The 16,290-nt window shown below is 39.0% G+C and overlaps 1 protein-coding gene across 3 annotated transcripts in view; it reads right to left on the bottom strand.

Annotated features, from left to right (window-relative positions):
• macrod2 (mono-ADP ribosylhydrolase 2) overlaps positions 1–16,290 on the bottom strand; it is a 946,626-nt gene that overhangs the window by 929,642 nt on the left and 694 nt on the right. The window lies entirely within an intron of this gene.

Below are 16,290 nucleotides of genomic sequence, written 5' to 3'. Positions count from 1 at the left end.
TCATTTTATAACATTAAAAAAGAAAGTACCCTCCTTCTACAGATTTTGCTTCCTCTCTTTATTTGCCAGTTTCCTATATTATTATGCAAAGTTTATAGAAAACAAGTAAATTCTAAAACAGGCATTTTGTCAGAACATTCACTTCTCTGCCTTACATACTTGAGCTTGCCATACAGTATAAAGTTCACCTCGATAAGACTTCTGAAATATATGCTTTTTCTCACTCCAATATTAGATGAAATTCTTGGAAAGCAAAAAAGAAAATTGCACCAGTACAGCTAACTAAATACTAATGATCCAAATTCAACTCAGGAGTTGCTGCTCTGGGCAAAACTAAAGTGTAAACCCAGATGTACGAGGGGCTTCAGGTATGAGAGAACTAAAAGGTACTTCAATGAATATATTTGAAACATATTATTGTGCATTATATAAATTTAATCAACTATATTGTATGAGTCTTTATCTCATTGTGCCACCTAAAGGACTGAGAAGAGTTGCAGCTGTTTTTAAAATGTGTATTAGTTTAAATGGCATGCACACACCGAATTTAAAATAGACTGGATTATTGCAATGACTGCTTTTTAAAATCATTCTCTACAGCTGGCTCCATTTTATATATTTATTGAGGATTAGAACCAGTCAATACCTTGTTTTCTCTGGTCGAGACAGAACCCAGACCCATGCATCGACTTTGTTTATCCCTTGGTTATTAGGACCCACTTCACAAAATAGTGCTGGAAAATCACATTCTGACACTTATACCTAGCTTCAGTTAGTTTTTTTTCAGAAACTCACCGATCGCAGTGTGATTGGGAAAAAAACTCCAACTCAAATCTTCGATCGGAAAGCAACTCAATCCCGAACCTTCCTTCACTTTTAGTCAGCCGTCCTCGGTTACGAAATTTGGACCTATTTGTGGTGTGGTACCCTGTGAAGAGGGCTCCTTTATTTTCCCTTTGTTCTGATTTTGGAGCCCTTGGAAGAGCCAAGGTGGCTTTTATTTTAACGTCATACTATCCCTGTCTGAGATGCACTTGATGGGGGTCGGTGTGAGGGGAATTTTATCTCTAGTTGAAATTATCAGGGGACTTCCTCTGGATTTTAAACCATTATCCCCCTACCCCAGAGTGTTCCATGGGGACGGAGCAGAAGGAATTTACTTACTGGAGTTGGTTATTTGTTTGTTTAATTATTTATTTTCCTTGATTTTGCTAGAGTATTTTTCTGTCCCGCAGGAGTTTCTGATGGGGGTGGTGTCAAAGTACCTTGGTTTCTTTTTCTGTTTACACATTTTTATGAAAAAAAAAGTGGAGGGTTGCTTTTCCGACTGGAGGCCTGTCACCAGCAATGTTCCACAGGGATCGGTTCTGGGTCTTCTTTTATTTGTAATTTATATAAATGATTTGAATGAGAATATAGAGTGCCAGCTTAGTAAATTTGTGGACAATACCAAAATTGGTGGTGCAATGGACAGTGAAGAGGATATTCTAAGACTACAAAGGGATCTTGATCAAATGGGTCAATGGGTTGAAAATTGGCACATTTCACTCTGGATAAATGTGAGATATTGCACTTTGTTACAACAAACAAGGGTAGGGCTTACACAATAAATGGTAGGGCCTTGGGTAGTGTTGTAGAACAGAGGGACCTAGGGGTGCAGGTACATAACTCTTTGATATTTGTGTCACGTATAGACAGGATGGTTAAAAAAGGTGTCTGGTATGCTTGCCTTCATTGCTCAGTCCTTTGAGTATAGGATTTGGGAAGTCATATTCAGGTTGTACAGGACATTGGTGAGGCCTCTTCTGGAATAGAGTTGGTTCTGATATAACGCAATAGTTCTGTTCCCGTGTGATTATAAGAAAATCACATAACAGCAGCGCCATTTCAACTAATGGGGACAGAATCGTGACATAGCCAATAGAGGTAAAGAAAGTTTGCATTTTAAAAATAATGGTATAAATTCTTCAATCGCGTTATAGCCAATTTGTGTTAAAGAAACACACATTATAGCACACTGAGTCCAGTTCTGTTCACCCAGTTATAGGAAGGATATTAAGCTGGAAAGGTTTAGAAGAGACTTACCAGGATGTTGCTGGGTACGGAAGGTATGAGTTTTAAAGCAAGGCTGGATAGGCTGGGACTGCAGCACAGGAGGTTGATAAAATCATGAGGGGTATAGGTAGAGTTAATGGTAGTTGCCTTTTCTCTAGGATGAGGGAATTCAAGACTGGAAGCACATTTTTAAGAGTAAGATGAGAGAGATTTAAAAGAGACATTGGGGCAAGTTTGTTTACATAGTGAGTGGTTTGCGGGTGTAATGAACATCTTGAAGTGGTGAATGTGGGTACAATTGCAATGTTTAAAAGACCATTTGAATAAATCCAGGAATAGAAAGATTTGGAGGGATATGGACAGGTAGGTAGGACAAGTTTAGCTCGGGATTATGGTTGGCATAGACTGGCTGGACCAAAGGGTCAGTTTCTGTGCTGTGTTACACTGAGACTCACATGGCTTTGGTGGGGACTATATAATGCATTCCACAGAGCTCAAATAACTGCACTAAACAATTACACGAAATATCCCCACACCTCTCTCCAGTTTTAAAAAGCTTTTCATAGGATGGTGGCATATCTATCTAGGTCAGCATTTTTTACTCACCCCTCACTGCCTTGGTCAAGATGGCAGTGATCTGACTTCTTGAACTATTGTAGCTTTTGGAGTGCAGCTACACCCACAGGGCTGTTATGGAGCAAGTTCCAGAATTTTGACCCATCAACTCTGAAGGAACAATGATACAGTCCCAAGTCAAGTTGGAATCTGGAAAGGAACTTGCGGGGGTTGATGCTCCCATGCATTTGCTAATCTTGTCACCTCTACCACCTAGTCGGACAGGTTTGGAAGGTGCTGTCAAAGGAGGCTTGGTGAGCTGTAACAGGGTACATCTTATAGATAGAAAACATTGTTACCATTGTGCATTGGCTGTGAAGGGTGGGTTGCTTTGCCCTGATGACGTTAAGCTTCTTTAGTGTTGTTGGAGATTTACTCATTCAGGCAAGTGGGCAGTATTCCATCACACTCCAGTTTGTGTTTTATTGATGGTGGACAGACGTTGGGGAGACAAGAGGTGACTCAGCGCTGAGTTCCTAGGCTTTGACCTACTATATGGTGAATACACTTCAATGTCAATCCCCAGGATATTGACTGTGCTAGCTGGCCTTGCTTCATATACACAGTCAAATACTCTTACAATAAACCAAAATAACAACAACGAATTAAGAGCAATCATACCAAAAGTTAAATAAGAGACAAAACTTTAATTAAAACGTCAATGGAGAGGATGAGGCACCCCAGCCCCCATGGTGCCCAATTGCCACAAAATGCTGTTACATATTGAAGTATATTTAACTAATCTATGCACAACACCTATATGAACATTTAAATACAAAATCTATTAAATACCAATAACAAAAAGAGGACAAATGGAACGAATGTCAGTAAATGAGAGGTGGTATAGTTCACTATAAGTGATGTAAACGAATGGAGGGATTCAGTGTTCAAGTCAGTACATTCTTCTCAGAAATAGATTGGAAACTCCTAAATGAAGGAACAGAAGACCACTTCTATTCCAGTCTACATCTTAAAATAGCTAATTGAATAGCTACAAAGTTGTCAAACAGAAGGAAGACAAAAATCCCCAGAAGACAAAACCATGAGCATGAAAAAAGTATCCAGTACAGATAAATGTTCAAATTTATCACAAACAATTCAATGACTGTTTATGGGTGACCATACTTCCAAAAATGGGGAGTCATTGAACTTGATCAGCAGGTCAAACAACTACAACAGTTTAATTAAATAAAATTGTTCTCCTAAATTATTAGAAGGAATCAATATACTGCAAGCAACTTAATAGTAATGCAAGTACAACATGACATCTGGGCCCTTCAAACAATAGCATTCTGCGTATCTGAAATGGGGTGTGGCATTTACACAGTTGCGTCAAAGCTGGGAGCTGGCTCACAGGCACCCATGTTACAGAAACATTGTATCAATGCAATTATCTTTACTCAGTATTGAGCTTTTAAAAATATTTTACAGAAAGTCTATCTAAAGCACATATTAAAGATGCATTCACATAAACAAACAAACACACACTGTTTAAAGCATGTTACCACTATGCTCATATTTGAAGAGAAAATACTGCAACACCACAAGTTTCATTTCAGAATCTGAATAGAAGCAAAGAGTTAAACTGTGTTAATGGGTTAGAAAACAAATCCAACTATGATTGGTCTGGGTAGAAATATTTCCATAGCCTATAACAAATAGTGACATAGGATCCAAATTAACATTAATTTCAAAAGCAGTATTTCTCAGAGGGCCTTCATTCTTTGTTTTAACAAGCTATCATTAGTTACCTAATGTTTTAGTTAAAGTAATCAGGCTTTTATCTGAACTGCTATCAACAATTTCTGATGAAAGGTCATTAATCTTCAATATTAATGCTGTTACTCACACTGCAAATTCCAGCATTTCCTGATTTTAAAATTATTCCCAGCATCACAGTATATTACTTCTGAGTAATTAATATTCCCTTAAATGTAATAAACAGCACCCATATTCTGCAATATAATTTTGCACAAGGCAAACATGTGCTTTTAATGCCCAGCAATTTAACGAGACCTTTATCAGGTTTCAGTCAGTTTCATTCTCTTGTGAAGTGCCTTGGGATATCGTTCCACATCTAAAAATTTGATATTACAAGAAAGGTCTATGTGTTATTGCTACTGAGGAGGGAAAAGTGGTCTTTTTTCATTCATGGGTCACAATATGAATTTAATCATTTTCATCCATTACCCAGTATGGCAAATCATTTTGTTTCTCTATTAAATTTATAATTTAATAAAAAACTTTAAATACAAAATGTTCAGTTGAGTTTAATAAACTGGATTTAATGATGCAAAACTAGCTGCTACACACTGTATGTAATATGAAACAGAGAGATATTTACTCCCTGCAGATATGCCAAAATGCATAAACCCTCACATGCACACACAAGTAAAGGTGGGGAAAATGTTTTTCTCTGAAACCATTTACTTTGGGGAAAACAAAAACACGTTGGGACAATACTGATCAGGTGTAAGGCATTCAGATGCTATAGGACTGATATGCTTGTACACCAAGACATATCATTGAACGCATGCAGTTATCACTGAGGAACTTTGCTGAAGCAGTCAATCTTGCAGGAAATATTGACAAACGTTTTAATAGTTTTTTTTTCATGCTAGAGCAGCTGAACTATGACTCCACAACATACCCATAAGGTTTCATTTCCAGAAACAGACTTTTCTCTTGTGACTCCAAACAAAAAAACCTCAAGCAAAAACTGGAACTTGACGCAGTCATAAACCTAAGCAAAGGACAAAATGGTAACTAGGGAGAGAATAGGGCCCCTCAAAGATCAGCACGGCGGCCTTTGTGTGGAGCTGCAGAAAATGGGGGAGATACTAAATGAGTATTTTGCATCGGTATTTACTGTGGGAAAGGATATGGAAGATATAGACTGTAGGGAAATAGATGGTGACATCTTGCAAAATGTCCAGATTACAGAGGAGGAAGTGCTGGATGTCTTGAAACGGTTAAAGGTGGAGAAGTCCCCAGGACCTGATCAGGTGTACCTGAGAACTCTGTGGGAAGCCAGAGACGTGATTGCTGGGCATCTTGCTGAGATATTTGTATCATTGATGGTCACAGGTGAGGTGCCAGAAGACTGGAGGTTGGCAAACGTGGTGCCACTGTTTAAGAAGGGCGGTAAAGACAAGCCAGGGAACTATAGACCGGTGAGCCTGACCTCGGTAGTGGGCAAGTTGTTGGAGGGAATCCTGAGGGACAGGATGTACATGTATTTGGAAAGGCAAGGACTGATTCAGGATAGTCAACATGGCTTTGTGCGTGGGAAATCATGTCTCACAAACTTGATTGAGTTTTTTGAAGTAATAACAAAGAAGATTGATGAGGGCAGAACAGTAGATGTGATCTATACGGACTTCAGTAAGGCGTTCGACAAGGTTCCCCATGGGAGACCTCTGACAATCCTCCTCATTGGGGAGGATGCGATCAATCTTTGTATCTTCCAACAAGGTAGAACAAGACAAATTGTACATTTCCAGGAATATTTCGGGTGACAATATATAAATTAAAAAGACACAATGTCTGTAAATCAAAATCTAAGCCAAACGGAGTAAAATGAGGTGCCTTTTCTCAAAGTTATGATTTGGAGGTGCACGTGTTGAACTGGGGTGGGCAAAGTTAATAATCACAAAACACCAGGTTATAGTCCAACAAGTTTACTTGGAATCACTAGCTTTCAAAACGCTGCTTCTTCTTCTGGTAGTTGTGGAGCAGAATCATAAGACACAGGCTTTATAGCAACAGGATTGCAGTGTCATGAAATGGAATTAGATTAGATTCCTAACAGTATGGAAACAGGCCCTTAGGCCCAACAAGTCCACACTGACCCTCCAAAGAGTAACCCACCAAGACCATTTCCCTACATTTACCCCTGACTAATGCACCTAACACTATGGGCAATTTAGCATGGCCAATTCACCTGACCTGCAAATCTTGGGATTGTGGGAGGAAACTGGAGCACCCGGGAAAAAAAAACACACAGACACAGAGTCACCTGAGGTGGGAATTGAACCCAGGTCCCTGGCGCTGTGAAGTAGCAGTGTTAACCATGCCCAAAAACTCAAAAATTGCATAAATCCAGGAAAAATTCTGTAACTCCCACTTTAGAAATAGAATCAGCCTGACCTAACATTGGGACACACAGTCCAGACTTTAACTTCACACCTTCACTGCATTATCTGAGCTGAGACGACACCTAATGTTAAAAGCTACTTTGAGAACGTAATTTTAAAGAAGTTCTGGGATTTACAAATGAAGGAACTGAAACTAACATGGTCATTCTAAAAGATGAAAGACATCTGCTAAATTTGTTTAATATTAGATTCCATGACATTGCAAGCCTGTTGCTATACAGTCTGTTAGGAGAAAGTGAGGACTGCAGATGCTGGAGACCAGAGTTGAAAAATGTGGTGCTGGCAAAACACAGCAGGCCAGCCAGCATCTGAGGAGCAGGAGAATCGACGTTTTGGGCATAATTCCTGAAGAAGGGCTTATGCCCGAAACGTCGGTTCTACTGCTCCTCGGATGCTGCCTGGCCTGCTGTGTTTTTCCAGCACCACATTTTTCAACACTATACAGTCGGTGTCTTATGATTCTGCTCCACAGCCACCCGAAGACTTCGAAAGCTAGTGATTCCAAATAAACCTGTTGGACTATAACCTGATGTTGTGTGGTTTTTAAAACTTTGTCAATGTTTTTTTTCCTTAGTCTTGATATCACATTGTCAAGTAGGGTGTCGCAATTCAGTAGCTGGCCAGTTGAACCCAGTTATTGATGTCAATTAGCAGCTTTTTTTCCCGATAAATTGGAGACTCATTTCTTGTCCAATTAAGAGCAAGAGTGAAACTTTGCTTGATGGATAGGCTTGATGGTCCAAGCCCCTACTGCTCTCACCCATTTCATTGCTTTGCCAAACTGCTATTTGAAACCAATCCACAAGCTGGTCCTGGGCAGTTACTTCTTTTGCTCCAAAGACACCCAGTGTTATCACATCCAGCTGAAGTGCCAAAATTCAACTTCAGGCAAAGTTATATGCTCTTGTGTAACCATTAAGTGTGTACACAGTTCCACCTCTCCACCCCATCAATCCCCCACCCCACCAAGTTGAAAAAAAAACATGCATCCAATCTTCCATTTTCTGGCTTCCGATTCTTTTAAAGAGATTTAAAAATTAAACGTAAGACCATCCAGATAGTCACAATCCTCAAACTGAAGTCTTCAAAAAAATACTAAACATAAAAATCTTCATAACATTTTGTTGAAAATATTTGTTTTCTAAAAACTATTGAGCAACTGTTAGAGAGACTTGTCTGTTCAGTATAATAGAACAGTTTTCAATTGCAAGAAAATTGAATGGGGAAAACCCCACTCTGACAGCAATTCTAATGGTTAAAAAGAAAATTTAGTGAGGAAAATTTGTTATCAATAATTTGAAATTGGACAGAAAAAAAAGAAAGAAAAAGCAAAATGCTAACACTATTTCAGGTTTAAAAAATGAAAACCAAATAAGAACAAGATTTATCATTGATATCTAAAATTTTTCCTATGATGCAGCTTCATTGAGGAACAACCCTCACCTTACTAAACTGTCACAAGCAGTGTTATACAGAACCTCAAAGATGTATTATCTCATCACTGGCAGTTCAAAAATAGGTACCAAACTGGAAAAGGCACATTTGTAAACTTACACAAGTCAACAGATGCTTTCTTTGACCAGTTATTTTGTTTTTATGGCTATATTGGGAGGTCAACCACAAAAAAAATGTCATAAATCCCTTTCATTTGGTTTTCTTTAAATTAATTATCCAAAAAGCATATGTGTTAAATTCGATCTTGCCACAAAATCCAAGAGGACAATCTTATTGATCTTTTGTGGAGCTGAGTGCTTTGCTTTATAAAAAACAACCCAGCAGATTCTTCTGTTTCAGTTGAATGGCTTCTGGTGCTGTCCCACTTTATTAATACCAGCTTAAAGATGAGAATCAAAGTTAGTCCAAAAACATTAAACTGAGCTTCTCTTCCACACTTCAATACTATTGATAAATATAGCTCTTATGCCATACATCATATGATGTTCATTAAGTTGCCAGATTCCTACACTGAACATTTATAGCACTTGGAATGAAACATTCCATACTTTGAGTATACATGGAAATAAGCCATTGCGCTGGAAGACTGTGTTCAAATAATATAATAAGTACTGCATTAATATTGATATGCTCTTCATGCAAGTAATATACAAATGTACAACTCACTCATGTTTCCAAAGACTCAAGACCAAACTTTTGCAGTGATGCCAAACGTTTTCTGAGCCAGTGTACAAGGTCAATGTGTATCTACTTACAAAACCTATTTTAAATCTGCAGTTCAGGAGTTAATCAGATATCGGTTTATTCAATCATGGACAACCTCAAGAATTCCACATTCTGCATTTCTTATTTCCCATTTAGTTTTTCTGCTGTTATTTAATCAACTGTACCAACAATAGAACTTTTTTTTCATTTTGATGAGCAAGCAGAGACTTCTGGGAATTGAAACGTACAGTTCTCAAGAACATGTTAATATCCTTAAACTGTACTGTAATGATTTAATACATCCATTTTACACCAGGTGACAGTGGAACACACTTTCACTTTGTTGCTGTGGGAAGAATAATGGTGGAGAACAGCATATCTGTCCAATCTTAGCACCCAGTGTCAGCATCAAAAAATTCCAGGTCAGGTGCAGTACAGGTGCAGGACATCCTGATGCATTGATAATGCTTTTCTAGTTCCCCAACCCACATTTAGGTGGTCATTTAGAAATACTGCTAGGATAATGAAGTTTTGTGAAATGAGTTTTCACCCAAGGCTGAGCAGCATTTGCTTATTTTTCCTAGGAGATGGAAATTGACGTAATTAATACAAGCAACACAGTTGGTTTGAAATCCACTACAGTTGGCTGACTCCTTGTGCCTACTATCCAAAATGTTATTTCCTCAAATTATCATTGAATGTGTCCTCTATAAACCTGTTATGTTTATTCAGAATCAAGGTTTTGATAAACAATGTTATAAAACATCTAGAGTCATAGAGATGTACAGCACAGAAACAGACCCTTTGGTTCAACTTGTCCATGCTCACCAGATATCCCAATCTCATCTTGTCCCATTTGCCAGCCCTTGGACCATATCCTTCTAAACCCTTCCTATTCATATACCCATCCAAATGCCTTTTACATGTTGCAATTGTACCAGTCTCCACTACTTCCTCTGGCAGCTCATTCCATACACGTACCACCCTCTGTGAAAAAGTTGCCCCTTAGGTCCCTTCTATATATTTCCTCTCTGATTCTAAACCTATGCCCTCTAGTTCTGGACTCCCCCAACCCAGGGAAAATACCTTGTCTATTTACCCTAACCATCCCCTTCATGATTTTATAAACCTCTGTAATGTCACCCCTCAGCCTCCAATGCTCCAGGGAAAATAGCCCCAGCCTATCCCTATAACTCATATCCTCCAACTCTGGTAATATCCTTGTAAATCTTTTTTGAACTCTTTCAAGTTTCACAACATCCTTCCAATACTGGACCCTAATGTTAACTCTGATTTCTCTTCACAGATGCTGCCAGACCTGCTGAGATTTTCCAGCAACCTTTGTAGATGTTTCTGATTTACAACATCCGCAGTTCTTCTTGCTTTTATAAAACATTTAAATCTGCAAACTTGCAAAATAAGAATGGAAGAAAACAACATTTTCAAATGATTTTGACTTATAAATAAGCTATTACTCTTGTTTACTGGTTGTATTCTTTTAAAGCTGAAAATGTGTTGCTGGAAAAAGCGCAAGTCAGGCAGCATCCAAGGAGCAGGAGAATCGACGTTTCGGGAATGAGCTCTTCTTCAGGAATGAGGAAAGTGTGTCCAGCAGGCTAAGATAAAAAGGTAGGGAGGAGGGACTTGGGGGAGGGGCATTGGAAATGCGATAGGTGGAAGGAGGTTAAGGTGAGGGTGATCGGCTGGAGTGGGGGTGGGGGCGGAGAGGTCAGGAAGAAGATTGCAGGTTAGGAAGGTGGTGCTGAGCTCGAGAGTTGGGACTGAGACAAGGTGGGGGGAGGGGAAAATGAGGAAATTGGAGAAATCTGAGTTCATCCCTTGTGGTTGGAGGGTTCCTAGGCAGAAGATGAGGTGCTCTTCCTCCAGCCGTCGTGTTGCTATGGTCTGGCGATGGAGGAGTTCAAGGACCTGCATGTCCTTGGTGGAGTGGGAGGGGGAGTTGAAGTCTTGAGCCATGGGGTGGTTGGGTTGGTTGTTCCGGGTGTCCCAGAGGTGTTCTCTGAAACGTTCCGCAAGTAGGCGGCCTGTCTCAACTTTAATTCAAATACTTTTTGGAAGCATGCCTTGAAATTGCAACTGTTCCAGTAATGCGTGTTGTGGAGAACTACATGATTACTTTTCACCCACAACTTTTTTTAAAAAAACTAAACAAGAGACTGTTCAATGCATGTCTTAAAAAGGATTTCATACGTTCAGGGAGAGCAAACTCGCCTCCTGTATAGAAATATCCTCTGCAACCTGTTGGATTAATAGAGACTGAGCACTCACTTCCCACTTGTACACACATACATCATCAGCACTGCACTGTCGGATTCTGTTTCTTTGAAACAAAAGATGCAAAAAGACTTTAAATTCACAGTTTCTTTCTTTTACTGCATTTGTAACACATTTAACAAAACAGCTCTCTTTGGAAAGTTATTGACTGTGTTCAATTGACAATAGAATATGAGGTTATGCAACATGAAACAATTATGCTTTCATTTGATTCAGTTACCTCAAAAGATGTTGATACCATCACATTAACATCATGCCATTTGCTTCAAGTCATTGTCATAAAAACTTTGTGAATAAAAATGTTTCTATGAGAGTCAGATTTCAAAAGTTTACAACAACCTGATCAAGGACCAACATCTTAAACGTCCCCATTTTATAAGGATCTCCTGTCCAGTCATAAATGGCTAGATTAGCATTTCACACACCAAGTATTAATACTGACTATATTTGAAATCGATTGGTGGTTTCATTGAAATGCTGGTCACTTGGAATCTATAAATTCAGCAGGTATTTTCAAACTTCCATTCTTCGTGGTGTTGTAAAGAATTTGAGCTATGTGGCATACAATTAGATCCCTAACAAAATCTAATATAACATTATTTATCATCATGGCCACTGTGTAGCTCTAATCAACTATGGTCTCACTCTAAAAGGTCCCTACTCTCATAATCGCACCATGTTACTCTCAGCTGTCCTTGAGGAATGATGACAAATTTCAATCTTCACAACAGGGTCGCAATGGGAAAACATGTGGGATACTGATTTTGAACAGTATCACCTACTCTCACACACAAGTACGCACACACGCAACCTCCACGTTCAGATTAAAACTCTATAGGGTGTTATCCTAAAAGTACTTTGCCCAAGTAACAGTTAAATTCAGAAAATAAATAATTCTACGAGCACTGGGATTTCTTCTTGGATCAGGTACAGCTGCTGAATTCTTTTTGCCTAGAGACACTGACTTAGATTCACAACTTTCCTCTTAGAAACCCTATCCTTGTTTTAAAAAAATACTCTCATTTTCCCTTTGCCAAGTAAGAAACTTTGAATAAATTTATCTGAGACAGCTCTGAACCTTGCTCGACATTTGTAAATATAAACAAACGGCAAGCTAAAGATAAAGGCTATGAAGATTACCAGATCACTAACACCCGTGCGTGAAATTGTCTGCCCTCACAGAAATGTAAGCTGACTTTGAGCAGAGGCAGGGGTTGGGCAAAAGGGTGACAGCTGTTTTGATGTTGCGAATAGTCATCCTGGGTCCATCAGCTAGAAGGATTCAAATGGATGATTGGCATAATGTAAACTACCACCCCCTAAAAATAAAATCAGGTATATCAACAAACGATCAGAGTTAGGCACAGTCCTCAGCAAGTAGTTGTCTCCCTTAGGTGGGCCACAAGAGGATGATGAGGGCCCAAGGGACAGTTTCCTTACATGTTGGCTCAAGAACAAGAAGCTGCTATCAAAGTTTATTGAGATAACACACTCTGTGCCAGCTGCTGATCATCCACTGATTATCAGTGAGCCATCCTTAACCAGTTATATACATTTTCTGTATGAGATCTAAACTGCTGCTTAAACTTAAAACCATCAAAAAATTCCATGACAATGGTCAACTCTATTTATTATATATCCCTCATACCAAACATTTTGCAACTTGTGGTGATGTCTTCCAATGAGTTTTTAAACCCTCAAACTATGATGAAAGAGGTTTCAGGGAAAGGTAGAGACAGCAAAGGCTGTCCCTGACTGTCTGTTCAAACTCCAGTAACTTTGTTAAGTCTACAAACTGGGTCATGTGTCCTCTCAAAACAGTACTGTAGCCTCAGTGACTGCAGTCGAGCAGCTTGTGTTCTTTGCAATTACAATATTTTTCTCTGCTGTAGCCGGTCCCATTTGCTTTGCAAAGTGTTCTTTGACCAAAGGTCCAAGATACATGTCGGAATAACACCCCTTCATAACGATACTCTATTTCCAGCTTTTTTAATTGTTTATTGATCATTGTTCAAATTGATTGCCCATTACCAACTGCCCAAAAGAACTGCTTTTTGAATCACTGCAATCCTTGAGGCATGATGCACCCTCAACACTTTAAGGAAGCAACTTCTCGGATTTTGACTCCTCGGAAACGCAGGAACAATGATACAGGTCTAAGTTGGGTCAGTGTATGTCTTGGTAGATGGTGCCTTGCCTTGTGTCTGCTGCCCTTATCCTTCTAAGCAGTATCAATTGCAGTAATGGAGGAGGAGTCAAGAGTAAATTACTGCACATGGTCTTGTACATCGTACACTTTCACTACCAATGCAAAGTCATAGCAAAATAGTGAATGTGGAAGATGGCAGATGGTATATCAATCAAGTGAGATGCTTTGCCCTGGATGCGTCAAACTTCTTCAGGGTTGTTTTCACTGGCATCTATCCAGGCAAGTGAAGAGTAAACATTACTGAAGAAGGGCTTATGCCCGAAACGTCGATTCTCCTTCTCCTTTGATGCTGCCTGACCTGCTGTGCTTTTCCAGCAACACATTTTTAAGTACTCCATTACACTCCTGACCTGTGCCTTATTGATGGTGGGCAGGCACGGGGGAGACAGGAGGCGAGTTAGTTGATGCAGAATTCCTAACCTTTCATCAGTTCTTGTAGCCACAGTATTGTTGGCCCAGTTACATCTCTGATCAAGAGCACACATACATATGCCAGAATGTTGATGGTGGGGAATTAAATGATGGCACTGCCACTGAATGTTATGGGGAGGTCATTGATTCTCTCTTTGGGAGATGATTACAAAATATTATTGCCACTTATCAGTCCAAATCTATCTTTATATCTATCATACACATATGAATCCATAAACATGTTATAAATACACACACACACACGTGTGCATCTCTCTCTTCCATTTTTCTAGGGATCCTTGATGCTACACTCAGTTAAATGATAAGGGCAGTCACTCAACTCACTGCTGGGGTTCAGCTCCTATGTCTATATTTGGATCGATGCTATCCAGAGTTATGTGATCCTGATGGAAGCCATTACCAAATGCTGGTGAGCAGATTACTGTTGTCCAAGTGCCACCTGATAGCACCTTTGACGATGGACTTTTGATGATCGATGAGTAACTGGACAAAATGGAAACTTCATTACTTGAGATTAGCACCATCACAACCAGGCTTAACACTACGGGGGGGGGGGGGGGGGGAAGGGGGTAAATTGCAAGAAAAACTGTGCAACCACAAATGCTTAATGCTTCTGTCAAGTTCCTTCATAATACAATATAACTGGGCAACCATCTTTCTCTTAACTGGAAATCCTCTACAACTAATTTATCTTCTCCTTCCACTTTACCACAAAATGAATTATTTGTTCAGATCAAGGCATAAAATACTGAGACATTTGAGTTATTTTCCCCATTTCAGCATCTACATCACAGAGTTCCAAATTGGACATCTCAAATGCAAGAAGCAGTAATATTCCAAAATACCTTAAGTTCTAAATGCAGGCTCGAAACAGTACAGAGGTGACAGTCAGTTTTCCTACAGTAAACCTGCACAGTGCCCCTGAATGCAAAACCTGAATTGATGCAGTTTGGGTAGTGGCCTGGTATTAATAGACATTAGATTAACAATCACCATATAGGAGTTTCACAGCCACTGAACAGAATTAGCTTTCATTTTATCAATATTGCTTGACCTCAGATAATAGAGGACAGCATAGACTGAGTTTAACAACTGAGGCTGTAGCTTCTTCTTTATGGTAGTTCAGTGTCCAGTTTCTACTTCAACACAAAATTCTAGTGAGACCTGGCTAAAGCAAGTGTTCGCAAGGCCACAATTAGACTCAGGAGAAACCTGAGCTCAGTAGTACACTCAATACAGAGTTGCTAAATTATCATGGCAACAAACAGAATTTTATAATACTTAGTTTTCACGATATCATAACGATGTCACTGTACAACACAAGACAAACCATTTTACTTTCAAAAGTTGCAAACTAACATCTGCAACATGCTAGCAGACAATATTTCTACATTTAAGATATTGCAATTGTACAGTACCTGCAAGTCCCTACAACACTAACAATTCTCTACTCATCATTAAGCAGGAGTGTTTAGAATTATCAATGCTTGTAACAAGTAATGATCATTACATAATGTGCATGCTACACATAACTGGCTTAATTCAATTCTGGTGTTTCAAAGATAAACACACTTGTTGACAGATAGCGAAGTGATGCAAGTCAACAAAACAGGTTAAAATGATCAATGACAACTCATTGTTTTCTGTCAGCTGAGTTCGTGATTTCCACACTTTATCTTACAATGTTTTCAAAATTATAGAGCTGTACCAAAAAAAAACAAAATAATAGCGATAACTAAGTCTGTAGCCAGAAATACAGACCAGAAAATCTAAATACGAGGCTAGAACATTCTTACTTGCTGCCATTGTGCATTTTGGTTACTAATTTAACCCAGCCTCCTCTTTTTTTGCACCAAATCAAGCTGGCCTAGTAACAAAAGGTTAAGAAATTGCACAGAAAAAGAACACGCAACAATATTTCAACTGTCATGCAATTTTGTGTATCTCCAGGGTAAACACCAGTCAGTTACAATTTATGTCATATTATCTATTCCAAAGAATTGAAAAATGCACAACATCAATGCCTCAAAAACAAAAGAATGAGCAGACTGAAATGCAATCTTAGAAAACTGCTGGGGATCATAAAGAATTCACTGCTCTTTTATGTTCCAAACCACCAACTAAATTAGTAATGATGCATCATATATCCTACACCTGCATTACACCTCAATTAAAAGGCACTGTCATTATTTATTATTATCCCTTCAAATTAACTGCACTAGAAGTCCCAACTAAATGTCTACTCAGAGCCCATGTAATTCCCAGTTACAACCTTCATTTCTCATAATCTGAGCTCATGGTGTCCTTATTTCATGTGGTAAATGTTGACAGATCTCCTTTCCTTCCGGGCACACAGACACAAACACA

This window comes from Chiloscyllium plagiosum, unplaced genomic scaffold (genome assembly GCF_037043375.1).
Source record: "Chiloscyllium plagiosum isolate Xiang-an unplaced genomic scaffold, Cpla_swu_hap1 HiC_scaffold_10, whole genome shotgun sequence".
Lineage (NCBI taxonomy): Eukaryota > Metazoa > Chordata > Chondrichthyes > Orectolobiformes > Hemiscylliidae > Chiloscyllium > Chiloscyllium plagiosum.
The sequence above is the reverse complement of the archived record's forward strand: the minus strand, read 5'-3'. Positions and strand labels throughout refer to the sequence as shown.